Here is a 16,031-nt window from a genome sequence, read left to right as displayed (position 1 = left end):
TTTCTTGGTAGGCGGTTGAACTGGATGGCTCATCAGGTCTCTTCTAATTCTATGATTCTACTTTTATAGCTAGTTTCTCCAATTCTTGTTGCTCTAATTTAGATTCGGTAAACCTTATTTATTAAACAATTGTACAGATTTTAAATTGTAAGTCGCTCGGAGCACTCTGGTGGAGAGCGACTAATTAAGAAATAAAGAAAAATTGTAGAAATAATTACAGAATTTGGCTTCTGACTTTATACTGCTACCAGAATTTTATAGGAATAGTATGTACAACATATAAGATAGCACGTACAATAGGTGGTTCATATGGTTCCTATTAGATATTGTAGCAAGGTAGACATCATCAACAGTATAACCTAAAGATTGTGCACCCTAAAAAAAAGACACAAAACTATCTTTCAGAAGACCCAATTTTCTGAAATAATTGTTTGTTTAAAAAAACAAACCAGCATATGAGACCAAAAGGTCTTAATCCTTATGCTTGAGCACTGAAGAAAACACAGCTTTTATTTTATGGGGCCGGGCTGTGGCGCAGGCTGTTGAGCAGCTGCAATAAATCACTCTGACCATGAGGTCATGCGTTCGAGGCCAGCCCGTGGCGGGGTGAGCACCCGTCAATTAAAAATAAAAAATAGCTCCTGCTCGTTGCTGACCTAGCAACCCGAAAGATAGTTGCATCTATCAAGTAGGAAATAAGGTACCACTTATAAAAGTGGGGAGGCAAGTTTAACTAATTTACGACCTGGAATGAGGAAGTGCAGTCAGAGTGGATGATGAAGCAGCTGCTCTCCCCTGTGGCCAGAATCGAACATCCCCTCAGAAGAAGGTTAAATTGCCTCTGCGTCTGTCTGTCTCGATCTCTGTTTGATGTGTTTATGGGCATTGAATGTTTGCCCTATGTGTGTATAATGTGATCTGCCCTGAGTCCCCTTCGGGGTGAGAAGGGCAGAATATAAATACTGCAAATAAAATAAATAAATAAATTTATTGGTTTAAAGGGATCCGAAAAACCCCAGACACCTCTGGGTTTCTTTAGAAAAAATATGTACACCTTGAATATGGTCCTTGTGCTCTACACAAATTCAACTACCAAAAATAAAAATCACAGCAGTTTTTTATGGTAGTATAGGTATAGGTTTTCCCCTGACATTAAGTCTAGTAATGTCCAACTCTGGTGGTTGGTGCTCATCTCCATTTCTAAGCCAATGAGCCCGTGTTGTCCATAGATGCCTCCAAGGTCATGTGGCCAGCATGACTGCATGGAGCACCGTTACCTTCCCGCTGGATTGATTTACTCATATTTGCAAGATTTCAAACTGCTAGGTTGGCAGAAGCTGGGGCTAAGAGCAGGAACTCACCCTGCTCTCCAGATTCGAACCACCAACCTTTCAGTCAGCAAGTTCAGCAGCTCAGTGGTTTAACCTGCTGCACCATTGGGGGCACCTTTATTTATGGTAGAGCAGGCATATCCAATTGTTTGGTGAGAACAAGGAAGGGTAGCTCCATCATTGCTCTCCTTCTTTCAGCACATCACAAAATGCGTATGCTGTCAGGCTTTTGGAAACTGAGACCCCATCTACCCTGCCAGATAATGCAATTTCAAACTGCATTATATGGTCAGCTTTGACAGCATTGAATTGCATTATATGAATCTACACTGACCATATTATGCAGCTTTCCACTGAATTATATAGCAGTGTAGATGAGGCCAGAGATGGGTTTTTATAGCAGTACATTGCTGTTTTAAAGGTTTTCGTGTTGTCTTTTAATGCATTTTTAATGTTTTAAATAGGGAGCCGCTGTGGCGCAATGGATTAAACCCTTGTGCCAGCTGAACTACTGACCAGAAGGTTGGGTTGCTGACCTGAAGGTTGTCAGTTTGAATCTGTGAGACAGGGTGAGCTCTCGTCTGTCAGCTCTAGCTTGAGGGGACACAAGAGAAACCTCCAAGCTGGATGGTAACACATCCAGGCATCTCCTGGGCAATATCTCTGTAGACGGTCAATTCTCTCACACCAGATGCTACTTTCAGTATGTTCTCAAGTTGCTTCTGACACAATAAAAATGTTTTAAATGTTCAATGTTTCTAACTTTAGCAATTATTTAATTGGTTTTAATTTTTTTATATTTATACTTTTATGAACCCACTGTTTAGCGTGGTTCTCTATTGTTTTTAAATATATTGCTAGCCACCTTGAGTCTCATTGTTGAGATAAAGGCATGAAATACACTCAGTCAAGATTACAGTGTGGGAGGATCAGTTCGCCGACTGTAGCAGACTCCAGTGAAGGAAAATTCAAACTTGGTTTTAGATGAACCTCCTGGGGATGGGATTATTTTTACCCAGGGAATGAAGAATGCGTGTGGTGAGAAGGTGTGCAGTAAGAGGTCTTCTGGGAATACAAGGACCTGACTCATAAGGAACCTCTCTCTGTGTGGGTTTTCCTAGACATATAATGTTTTTTTTAAAAAAAAAAAAAGAAAAGAAAAGTAAACTTGAGCTGGTAACTAAATCTAAAACTAAATTGAAATCTGAGTTGTAAATAGAGCTGGTCTGCATCTATAGCAATGCCTAAAAATGATGCTTATAATATGCCGAAAGAAAGAACCAACTTTCTCCTTACTGTTCTTCCATTCGCATAGTAAAAAAAAGTTACAACTTGTACTACAGCCTTTTGAGAACTGATTATTTCTTAAGAAAATTGCTTGTAATAGATGGTATTTAATTCTTTAATCACATTTTAACAGTAACCTTTTTATAAGGCTTTTTACCCATGCCTGTTTTTATTTAATTGAGTCCCGGGGCTATAGAGAAAAGGTGGGATATAAACAAATAAGAGATTCTGTTAGCATTAGAAAATGAAAATGCTCCTTTCTCTCATTTGCAGCTTTCCCTCCTCCTAGAAGATATAAAAGGCAGCATGTCTACTGACACAGCTAAAAAGAGATGAGGGGCATGATGCCATGCAATGCTATTAATGCCCAGAACTGGGCTGCCATAGGATGTATCCAGGAGTTGCCTTGGAAACAATAAACGTTACGTTCAGCAATCTATAGGTGAAACAATCCGTTGTTTGGTTTCTTCAAGTCTGCATGAAACATTATGGCATCAGCTACATCTGGTTTCCCAAAATAGCCTACAATTGTGGTTTCTGCTGCTGCTGTATGCCTCCAACTTATCACAACGCTATTATGAGGGTTTCTTGGGGAGATATATCCAGAGGTGGTTTGCTATTGTCTGAAAGATTGTGACATGCCCTTTCTTATTGCAAGTTTTTTTCAAATACAATTGTATTAAAAATGTTTGAAGAAAGAATAATAAAAAAAAAAAAGAGTTCGACTACATAAAAACGTATAGACTAAAAGACTAAATAAGACTTTAATTTTGGTGGTTACACCAGCAGGTTTTCATGGTTCAGTGGGGATTTGAATCCTGGTCTCTGAGAATACTAGTCCAACATTCAAAGCACTATACTGTGATGTCTTAAGATGGAATGAGGAAGAAGATTTGCAGGCTGTTAAAGAGGAGGTGATGCTTTCAAAATGCAATGCTACTGCACCTAAAACTACTTCCAGACAGGAAACAATCAAGGCCAGCTAAAACTTCCCAACAAAGGATTTCTCCAGGCAGGAAGCAGCCAGGCTTTGAAGCTACAAGGCTATTCAATGCTAATAAAGGTGGCCAATTACAACATTCACACTTGCCTCAAACAGACAAGAGTTTCCACAGATATATAAACCCCACTTGCCTAGTTTTCAACATAACTCACCACCTCTGAGGATGCCTGCCATAGATGTGGGTGAATGCTTCTGGAACATGACCATACAGCCTGGAAAACTCACAGCAACCCAGTGATTCCAGCCATGAAAGCCTTCAAAAACACATTAAATCAATCACTGTTTGCTATTGTAACTTTTTTTAAAGTAGGGATGAAGACACACATTCTCCCCCCCCCCCCCCTCTACCCCTTCACTTTCCCACTTAGCCTCATTTATTTGGAAGGTAAACTGAGCATTTTCATGGCCAATGATGGGAATTTGATCATAACCTCTTGAGGGTTGGAACATCTGAAGAGATTCTACTTTCACATGCGGAGGTCTCATTTTGATTTACAGGAGGGAGGCTTCAGTCTTGAGTATTCAGTTTGTGAACAAAGCCTAGATATAAGTTTAGCACCACCAGACCATTAGCTGTCATTCATCCTGAAGGTGTCTGTTGCTGGTACTGTTAAGTTGTTGGTAGAACAAATCCTTCTCTTCTTAGACTGGGGCAAAGTCCTGGACTTCATGTACCCATAATGTCAATAATGTTCCCTGTGATAAATATTTCCAGTGATAGAAAAACATTCAACCCAGGCTTTTAAACTGTGAAATCCATAACAATGTCCACAGTGTTCTTGTACTCTTTTTCCATGCCAAATTTTAATGCCATGCTACTCTTCCAGGCACAGCTTGTATATAGCCACGCGGTGGTGCCTTCAAGAGCAGTTGCACCAGTCAAACTTCTTAGCTGCTTTGTTAAAGATGCATTTGTGTCTACCATTCAATATGTCTATGAATGTTGCCCACACACTTTACCAAGAAACCATGGGGGTGTCTTCTTCCTACACACAGCTATGAAGCCAGTCTCTACCCAGATTTAACTGTTAGCAGGTTTCCTCAAACAACCTCAGAAAGTGAAGTTTTGTATTGCTGTTGAGAGATCAGCAGCATGTTTCTCAGTGAAAATAACATCAGGAGAGAGCTATTGAGGACTTGTGAGGTGTTGACCATGGCGGGAATGAGAAGGTGGGCTTAGATATTTGATTAATTGAATGATTGATTGACTGATTGGTTGACTGATTTCTTATAACCTGATTTTATCCTCATGCAGCATCTAAGGTGGCTTGTAAAAAGCAAAGGATACGGCTTATTATTTTATCTTCTTACTTTCTTCCCAGCTTTATTTTAATGATTCTCATGTGGTTCCCAGAGCTGGGAGCTTTAAAATTCAGTTTCATGGGAGAGGAGAAAATCTATGTTGTGTCTGGTATAGAATACAGAAAGACTTGGGCAAAGAAGATGGTTCCCCTTTTCCAGCTGCCCTTTGCTTTAATTGGTTTAAAATATTTCAACCATGGTATTATCATATTGTAATCCTGAATCAAAAACATAATGCAAATTATGTATTTTAGACATGCCCAAATACTAAAAACTTTATCACACGGAGGTGGCAAATCAGCACAGTAGCAGGACTGTTATCCTATTGGTTTTTGCATGTTATTTAGGTTATAGGTAAAAAAGTAAAGCCTATCCTAACTAAGAGAGCAGTTTATTTCCTAGAATTAGCATAACAATGGTTGCAAGACTGGGCAAGGTACTTGAAATAAAAGAGTGCCCACTTCTCCTAACATCCAAGAAGATTAGGTGGTCATTATGAAAATCCACATAGCCATGGCCTCAAGGAGAGTTCAAGGCCTGAAAGTAGAAGTTTCTGTGTTGAGCCGCAGATATAATCTAGTTCTGTTTTTATCCCCACCAAGAGCAGGGGGCCATTCCCACTATACAGTTATTGTGCTATGTTCTACATTAGCCATGTTTCCATACATTGGTACCCTGGGTCTTGCAATTAAAGGAGGTGTATTAAAAATTTCAGCCTCACCAGACTACAATTCCAGGATTGCATAGTATGCGGCTTTGGAATTACAGTGAAGTCACAGGCTATATTGTGAAATATGAAAGGCCCCAGTTTTGTTTTGTTTGTTTTGCAGAACTAATGGATCTAATTATAGATTACAGATTTTCTGACTCATTTTAATTTATAGAATCATAGAATCATAGAGTTGGAAGAGACTTCATGGGCCATCCAGTCCAACCCCCTGCCAAAAAGCAGGAAAATTACATTCAAAGCACCCCCAACAGATGGCCATCCAGCCTCTGCTTAAAAGCCTCCAAAGAAGAAGCCTCCACCACACTCCTGGGCAGAGAGTTCCACTGCTGAACAGCTCTCACAGTTAGGAAGTTCTTCCTCATGTTCAGGTGGAATCAGAACATCAGGCAAAACCTTGTCAGAGGCTCCAACTCTATGAAAATTGAGTTCTTCCTAATGTTCAAGTGGAATCTCCTTTCCTGTAGTTTGAAGCCGTTGTTCCGCATCCTAGTCTCCAGGGCAGCAGAAAACAAACTTGCTCCCTTCTCCCTATGACTTTCCCTCACATATTTATACATGGCCCTCATCATGTCTCCTCTCAGCCTTCTCTTATGCAGGCTAAATGTGCCCAGCTCTTTAAACCGCTCCTCGCAAGGCTTGCTCTCCAGAAACTTGATCATTTTAATTGCCCTCTTCTGAACACATTCCAGCTTGTCAACATCTCCCTTAAATTCACCCCAGAGCATCACTTGGTAATAGGGGAAGGGGCCTTCAGGTGATGGCACAGAAGACTAGATGGAAATGTCTTCCCAGCTTCTCCTCTTCGCCCCAGAGCGTCACTTGGTGATGTGGAAGGGACCTCCAGCTGATGGCACAGAAGACAAGATGGAAATGTCTCCCCAGCTTCCCTTCTTCGCCCCAGAGCTTCACTTGGTGATGGGGAAGGGGCCTCCAGCTGATGGCACAGAAGACAAGATGGAAACGTCTTCCCAGTTTCCCCTCTTCACCCCAGAGCGTCAGTTTGTGATAGGGGAAGGGGCCTTCAGCTGATGGTACAGAAGACAAGACGAAAATGTCTTCCCAGCTTCCCCTCTTCACCCCAGAGCGTCAGTTGGTGATAGGGGAAGGGCCTCCAGCTGATGGCACAGAAGACAAGATGGAAATGTCTCCCCAGCTTCCCCTCTTCGCCCCATAGCGTCACTTGGTGATGGGGAAGGGGCCTCCAGCTGATGGCACAGAAGACAAGATGGAAATGATTTCCCAGCTTCCCCTCTTCACCCCAGAGCATCACTTGGTGAGGGGGAAGGGGCCTCCAGCTGATGGCACAGAAGACTAGATGGAAATGGCCTCCCAGCTTCCCCTCTTCACCCCAGAGCATCAGTTGGTGATAGGGGAAGGGGCCTCCAGAGGATGGCACAGAAGACTAGATGGAAATGTCTTCCCAGCTTCCCCTCTTCACCCCAGAGCGTCAGTTGGTGATAGGGGAAGGGGCCTCCAGAGGATGGCACAGAAGACTAGATGGAAATGTCTTCCCAGCTTCCCCTCTTCACCCCAGTGCGTCAGTTGGTGATAGGGGAAGGGGCCTCCAGAGGATGGCACAGAAGACTAGATGGAAATGTCTTCCCAGCTTCCCCTCTTCACCCCAGAGCGTCAGTTGGTGATAGGGGAAGGGGCCTCCAGGGGATGGCACAGAAGACTAGATGGAAATGTCTTCCCAGCTTCCCCTCTTCACCCCAGAGCGTCAGTTGGTGATAGGGGAAGGGGCCTCCAGAGGATGGCACAGAAGACAAGATGGAAATGTCTCCCCAGCTTCCCCTCTTCGCCCCATAGCGTCACTTGGTGATGGGGAAGGGGCCTCCAGATGATGGCACAGAAGACAAGATGGAAATGTCTTCCCAGCTTCCCCTCTTCACCCCAGAGCATCACTTGGTGATGGGGAAGGGGCCTCCAGCTGATGGCACAGAAGACAAGATGGAAATGTCTTCCCAGCTTCCCCTCTTCACCCCAGAGCGTCACTTGGTGAGGGGGAAGGGGCCTCCAGCTGATGGCACAGAAGACAAGACGGAAATGTCTTCCCAGTTTCCCCTCTTCACCCAAGAGCGTCAGTTGGTGATAGGGGAAGGGGCCTTCAGCTGATGGTACAGAAGACAAGATGGAAATGTCTTCCCAGCTCCCCCTCTTCGCCCCAGAGCGTCACTTGGTGATGTGGATGGGGCCTTCAGCTGATGGCACAGAAGACAAGATGGAAATGTCTTCCCAGCTTCCCCTCTTTGCCCCAGAGCATCACTTGGTGATGTGGAAGGGGCCTCCAGCTGATGGCACAAAAGATGGAAATGTCTCCCCAGCTTCCCCTCTTCGCCCCATAGCGTCACTTGGTGATGGGGAAGGGGCCTCCAGATGATGGCACAGAAGACAAGATGGAAATGTCTTCCCAGCTTCCCCTCTTCACCCCAGAGCATCACTTGGTGATGGGGAAGGGGCCTCCAGCTGATGGCACAGAAGACAAGATGGAAATGTCTTCCCAGCTTCCCCTCTTCACCCCAGAGCGTCACTTGGTGAGGGGGAAGGGGCCTCCAGCTGATGGCACAGAAGACAAGACGGAAATGTCTTCCCAGTTTCCCCTCTTCACCCAAGAGCGTCAGTTGGTGATAGGGGAAGGGGCCTTCAGCTGATGGTACAGAAGACAAGATGGAAATGTCTTCCCAGCTCCCCCTCTTCGCCCCAGAGCGTCACTTGGTGATGTGGATGGGGCCTTCAGCTGATGGCACAGAAGACAAGATGGAAATGTCTTCCCAGCTTCCCCTCTTTGCCCCAGAGCATCACTTGGTGATGTGGAAGGGGCCTCCAGCTGATGGCACAAAAGATGGAAATGTCTCCCCAGCTTCCCCTCTTCGCCCCATAGCGTCACTTGGTGATGGGGAAGGGGCCTCCAGCTGATGGCACAGAAGACAAGATGGAAATGATTTCCCAGCTTCCCCTCTTCACCCCAGAGCGTCAGTTGGTGATAGGGGAAGGGGCCTCCAGCTGATGGCACAGAAGACAAGATGGAAATGTCTTCCCAGCTTCCCCTCTTCACCCCAGAGCATCAGTTGGTGATAGGGGAAGGGGCCTCCAGAGGATGGCACAGAAGACTAGATGGAAATGTCTTCCCAGCTTCCCCTCTTCACCCCAGAGCGTCAGTTGGTGATAGGGGAAGGGGCCTCCAGAGGATGGCACAGAAGACTAGATGGAAATGTCTTCCCAGCTTCCCCTCTTCACCCCAGAGCGTCAGTTGGTGATAGGGGAAGGGGCCTCCAGAGGATGGCACAGAAGACTACATGGAAATGTCTTCCCAGCTTCCCCTCTTCACCCCAGAGTGTCAGTTGGTGATAGGGGAAGGGGCCTCCAGAGGATGGCACAGAAGACTACATGGAAATGTCTCCCCAGCTTCCCCTCTTCGCCCCATAGCGTCACTTGGTGATGGGGAAGGGGCCTCCAGCTGATCGCACAGAAGACAAGATGGAAATGTCTTCCCAGCTTCCCCTCTTCACCCCAGAGCGTCACTTGGTGATGGGGAAGGGGCCTCCAGCTGATGGCACAGAAGACAAGATGGAAATGTCTTCCCAGCTTCCCCTCTTCACCCCAGAGCGTCAGTTGGTGATAGGGGAAGGGGCCTCCAGAGGATGGCACAGAAGACTACATGGAAATGTCTTCCCAGCTTCCCCTCTTCGCCCCATAGCGTCACTTGGTGATGGGGAAGGGGCCTCCAGCTGATCGCACAGAAGACAAGATGGAAATGTCTTCCCAGCTTCCCCTCTTCACCCCAGAGCGTCACTTGGTGATGGGGAAGGGGCCTCCAGCTGATGGCACAGAAGACAAGATGGAAATGTCTTCCCAGCTTCCCCTCTTCACCCCAGAGTGTCAGTTGGTGATAGGGGAAGGGGCCTCCAGAGGATGGCACAGAAGACTACATGGAAATGTCTCCCCAGCTTCCCCTCTTCGCCCCATAGCGTCACTTGGTGATGGGGAAGGGGCCTCCAGCTGATCGCACAGAAGACAAGATGGAAATGTCTTCCCAGCTTCCCCTCTTCACCCCAGAGCGTCACTTGGTGATGGGGAAGGGGCCTCCAGCTGATGGCACAGAAGACAAGATGGAAATGTCTTCCCAGCTTCCCCTCTTCACCCCAGAGCGTCAGTTGGTGATAGGGGAAGGGGCCTTCAGCTGATGGCACAGAAGACAAGATGGAAATGTTGTCTGACTTCTAATAGGCTCAACAGACATCTCTAACTGTCACCCTCATATATCCTATATGGCTGCTTAAAAATGTTATTGTCTTTATATGCTTTTTCTTTTAAGTTAGAGAACTTCCCCTGACAGTATGGGAATCTAATCTTTGCCATAACTTCATTAGAGAAAAAACAGATGTCTTTTAAAAATCATTTTCATCAGACTTAGACACAAGTAGCAGGGCTGCTTACTATCGAAGATCTCTAGACCCTCAACATCCCTTTATTCAAATGCTGTTTTCACATGGGTTCAGTTGTTCTCTGTTAACAGGCAATAGTGCAATTCCGGCTTTTATACAAAAAAAAGAAAAGAAAGAATCTGTGTAGATGACAAAGAACACACATTTTGTTGCCTGTCCGTAGGACGAGTTGTCCCCAAATAACCCAGCCTTTATGGATAGAAAGAGGAATTCCAGACCTTGCATTTACACATTGTTCTTATTGATTAGACATGCTGTTTCAGTAACAGAGATTAATGAACACAGGTTTCCCAGAGGGAAACAGTACCTTCTTTTTCACTGGACCACTTCCCATACTGTGCAACAGCATTCTACTCTATACCATCTCAGGACCAGAAGCAAATTTGAGCTGCAGCCATCCTCTCACTTTTCAGGAATAAAGATCAGCCATTGCCAATAATATTATGAGACCTGCAACATCAACTAGTACCATTCACTTAGAAAATATTTCCATTTTAAGAATCCTGTCGATGATTTAAGATGACATACTGTAATCTGCATTTTTGCCAGTGTAACTACTGTAAGGAGGTTCACTACCTCCTTGCACATATTTGCCTTAGTTGGCCAATAGCATCAGGATGGCTACAAGGCACTGCTCTACCTATGACCACTAATGGACACCATCCGGCTTCCTTTGCGCACCCCAAACACCAGGAAAACCTTTTGCCATTGCCCATGTCTTCACATAGCAGCCAGAAACCACTCAAGGAATAGGGATGCCTGCAACATTAACCCAAGTGTACAAAAGCAGCCAGAAACCACTTATTGATTTATTTATTTGCTACATTTATTACTTACTTTACTTACTTACTTAGGCGATACCTTGTAGTTCGAGGAGGATTGTCTTCCATCTTTGGTGTCTTGGGGGTGGGTTCTTAGGTGGCTGAAGAGACCTATTCTTGATTTGCATGTTCTCCCACAGTGAGGACATCGGTTTCCAGGTGGAAGGCGGTCCTGGTCAGGGTTGGAGTTCGAAGAGGCATGAATGGAGGGCTTAAGGGAGAAACGTGCCAAGAGGAAGGCCCGTCAAGCTACAGGGAACTCAGAGCGACTTACAAATCAAATGTACATACAATATATTACTAGCATAGCACAATATAAGCATTAAATTACTATATTGTACTATATCATTATATGGTAATATTATTTGTAATGTTACATTTAATATATAATATATAATTAATATTATTATATTGTATTATTAGTATAATATTGTATTACATTATAATATTATTATCAATATTATATGTATATACAATCTATATATATAAAAGAGTGATGGCATCAGGGCAGCGGACAAAGCAACAAAACTACAGGCCCCCCAACCTCGAAATTTGACAACACAACCCATCACACATGCCTCAGGGTTGATACAACAAAAAGAAAAGAAAAATAAAGTCCTAATTAGAGGGAGAGCAATAATTGTTTTTATCCATTTGCTGCCAGTTTAGAGGGCTAATCTCTGCCCACTTGGTTGCCTAGCAACCAAGGGACAGCCAGGTTTCAGTTAGGGGACAGGCAGATTTAGGCCTCACTGAGGCTTCTTCCACAGATTATCTAATTTGCACTGGATTATATGGCAGTGTAGACTCAAGGCCCTTCCACACAGCTATATAACCCATTTATAATCTTATATTATCTGCTTTGCACTGGATTATCTTGACTCCACACTGCCATATAATCTACTTCAGTGTGCATTTTATACAGCTGTGAAGAAGGAGCCTCATATAATCCAATTCTAAGCAGATAATATAAGATTATCAATATACAGTAGACTCTCACTTATCCAACATAAACAGGCCAGCAGGATAAGTAAATATATTGGATAATAAGGGATTCAGGAAAAGCTGATTAAACATCAAATTAGGTAATCATTATACAAATTAAGCACCAAAACATCATATTATACAACAAATTTGACAGAAAAGGTAGTTCCACGCGCAGTAATGCTGTGTAGTAATTACAGTAGAGTCTCACTTATCCAACACTCGCTTATCCAACATTCTGGATTATCCAACGCATTTTTGTAGTCAATGTTTTCAATATATCGTGATATTTTGGTGCTAAATTAATAAATACAGTAATTACTACATAGCATTACTGCGTATTGAACTACTTTTTCTGCCAAATTTGTTGTCTAACATGATGTTTTGGTGTTTCATTTGTGAAATCATAACTTAATTTGATATTTAATAGGCTTTTCCTTAACGTCTCCTTATTATCCAACATATTTGCTTATCCAACATTTTGCCAGCCCACTTATGTTGGATAAGTAAGACTTTACTGTACTGTATTTACAAATTTACCAGTAAAATATCACAATGAATTTAAAACACTGACTACAAAAACATTGATTATGAAAAGGCAGACTGCGTTGGATAATCCAGAACATTGTATAAGCGAATGTTGGATAAGTGAGATTCTACTTTGATATGAAATAATTTCTAGGATAGAATAATGCAGAACAATATAATCTCTAAACCAGGACAGTAATAAAGAAATAAAGAAAGTGAATAAAGCAAGGAAATTGGAAAATCCACAAAGGAAACAATCAGGGCCAGCTAACACCTCCCAAGAAAGGATTCTTCCAGAAAGGAAGCTGAGAAGGCAGTGAAGCACTATGTATTGCCAAAGTCATTATTATTACTATCATTACTATCATTACTACTACTACTATTATTATTATTATTATTATTATTATTATTATTATTATTATGTTGCGGTCAACCGTGAAAATGAATACAATCTGGCTCCAAGTATTCAAAAACACTAAAATCAGAATATATAAAAATTAATGTGGTATAATAAAACAGAACAATACAATCTCTAAAATCAGAACGCTAAATAAAGAACAACACTCTGAAAATAGGGGAATTCCTCACAGGAAACAATCCGGGCCAGCTAACACCTCCCAACAAAGTATTCCCATCATCAAAGTCTGGCCAATCCTCTGTTTTCTCAGGGCCACAGACAGTAGAAGCACATAAAATATCGCAAACAACACCACTCTGAAAACAAGGCAATTCCAGACAGGAAAGAATCAGGGCCAGCTAACACCTCCCAACAAAAAATCACTCAGGGAGGAAACAGCTAGGCTTTAAAGCTGCAAGGCCATTACATCCTAATCATTTTTCCTAATTGCAGCATTCATACTTGCTTCCAACAGACAAAAAAAACCCAAAAAACAATCAGAAATATTGTATATTCACAACCTTTAGGAAATAATATCCCCTGATGGCACAGCATGTTAAAGCGCTGAGCTGCTGACCTTCTGGACCAAAAGGCCGCAGGTTTGAATTGGGGGAGCGGAGAGAGCCCCCACTGTTAGCCCCAGCTTCTGCCAACCCAGAAGTTCAAAAACATGTAAATGTGAGTGCATCAATAGGTACTGCTCCGGCGGGAAGGTAACGCCGCTGCATGCAGTCATCCCACATGACCTTGGAGGAGTCTACAGACAACGCCGGCTCTTCGGCTTAGAAATGGAGATGAGCACCAACCCTCAGAATCAGACATGACTGGACTTAATGTCAGGGGAAAACGTTTACCCTTTACCTTAACTACCACCAATTCCTCAATAATTTATTTCCCATACCACCATTCTTCGCCACAGCAACGCGTGGCCGGGCACAGCTAGTCTATATATATAAAAGTGACGGCATCACGGCAATTCACAAAACAACAAAAGTACAGGCCCCCCAACCTCAAAATTTGACAACACAACCCATCATCCACGCCTCAAGGTTGATACAACAAAAAGAAAAGAAAAATAAAGTCCTAATTAGAGGGAGAGCAATAATTTTTTTTATCCAATTGCTGCCAGTTTAGAGGGCTAATCTCTGCCCACTTGGTTGCCTAGCAACCAAGGGACAGCCAGGTTTCAGTTAGGGGACAGGCAGATTTAGGCCTCACTGAGTCTTCTTCCACAGATTATCTAATTTGCACTGGATTATATGGCAGTGTAGACTCAAGGCCCTTCCACACAACTATATAATCCATTTATAATTTTATATTATCTGCTTTGCACTGGATTATCTTGACTCCGCACTGGATTATCTTGACTCCACTTCAGTGTGCATTTTATACAGCTGTGAAGAAGGGGCCTCATATAATCCAGTTCTGAGCAGATAATATAAGATTAGAAATATACAGTAGAGTCTCACTTATCCAACGTAAACAGGCCGGCAGGATAAGTGAATATGTTGGATAATAAGAAGGGATTCAGGAAAAGCCAATTAAACATCAAATTAGGTAATCGTTATACAAATTAAGCACCAAAACATCATATTATACAACAAATTTGACAGAAAAAGTAGTTCCATGCGCAGTAATGCTATGTAGTATTTACAGTAGAGTCTCACTTATCCAACACTCACTTATCCAACGTTCTGGATTATCCAACGCATTTTTGTAGTCAATGCTTTCAATATATCGTGATATTTTGGTGCTAAATTCATAAATCCAGTAATTTCTACATAGAATTACTGTGTATTGAACTACTTTTTCTTCCAAATTTGTTGTCTAACATGATGTTTTGGTCCTTAATTTGTGAAATCATAACTTAATTTGATGTTTAATAGGCTTATCCTTAATCCCTCCTTATTATCCAACATATTCGCTTATCCAACATTCTGCCGGCACGTTTATGTTGGATAAGTGAGACTCTACTGTATTGTATTTACAAATTTACCACTAAAATATCACAATGAATTTAAAACACTGACTACAAAAACATTGATTATGAAAAGGCAGACTGCGTTGGATAATCCAGAACATTGTATAAGTGAATGTTGGATAAGTGAGATTCTTCTTTAATATGAAATAATTACTGGGATAGAATAATGCAGAACAATATAATCTCTAAAACCAGGACAGTAAATAAACAGGGGAATTCCACACAGGAAACAATCAGGGCCAGCTAACACCTCCCAACAAAGTATTCCCATCATCAAAGTCTGGCAACTCCTCTGTTTTCTCAGGGCCACAGACAGTAGAAGCACATAAAATATCGCAAACAACACCACTCTGAAAACAAGGGAATTCCAGACAGGAAACAATCAGTGCCAGCTAACACCTCCCCACAAAAAATTCACTCAGGGAGGAAACAGCCAGGCTTTAAAGCTGCAAGGCCATTACATCCTAATCATTTTTCCTAATTGCAGCATTCATACTTGCCTCCAACAAACAAAAAAAACCAATCAGAAATATTATATATTCACAACCTTTAGGAAATAATATCCCCTGATGGCGCAGCGTGTTAAAGTGCTGAGCTGCTGAACTTCTGGACTGAAAGGCCGCAGGTTTGAATTGGGGGACCAGAGTGAGCCTTTACTGTTAGCCCCAGCTTCTGCCAACCCAGAAGTTCAAAAACATGCAAATGTGAGTGCATCAATAGGTACTGCTCCGGCGGGAAGGTAACGCCGCTCCATGTAGTCATCCCACATGACCTTGGAGGAGTCTACGGACAACGCCGGCTCTTCGGCTTAGAAATGGAGATGAGCACCAACCCCCAGAGTAAGACATGACTGGACTTAATGTCTGGGGAAAACCTTTACCCTTGACCTTAACTACCACCAATTCCTCAATACTTTATTTCCCATACCACCAGACTTCGCCACAGCAACGCGTGGCCGGGCACAGCTAGTATATTATATATTGATAAATTTTATATATATATATATATATATATATATATATATATATATATATATATACAGTAGAGTCTCACTTATCCAACATAAATGGGCTGGCAGAATGTTGGATAAGTGAATATGTTGGATAATAAGGAGGGATTAAGGAAAAGCCTATTAAACATCAAATTAAGTTATGATTTTACAAATGAAGCACCAAAACATCATGTTAGACAACAAATTTGGCAGAAAAAGTAGTTCTATACG

Source organism: Anolis carolinensis, chromosome 4 (genome assembly GCF_035594765.1).
Source record: "Anolis carolinensis isolate JA03-04 chromosome 4, rAnoCar3.1.pri, whole genome shotgun sequence".
In the NCBI taxonomy this organism is placed as follows: Eukaryota; Metazoa; Chordata; class Lepidosauria; order Squamata; family Dactyloidae; genus Anolis; species Anolis carolinensis.
The sequence above is the reverse complement of the archived record's forward strand: the minus strand, read 5'-3'. Positions refer to the sequence as shown.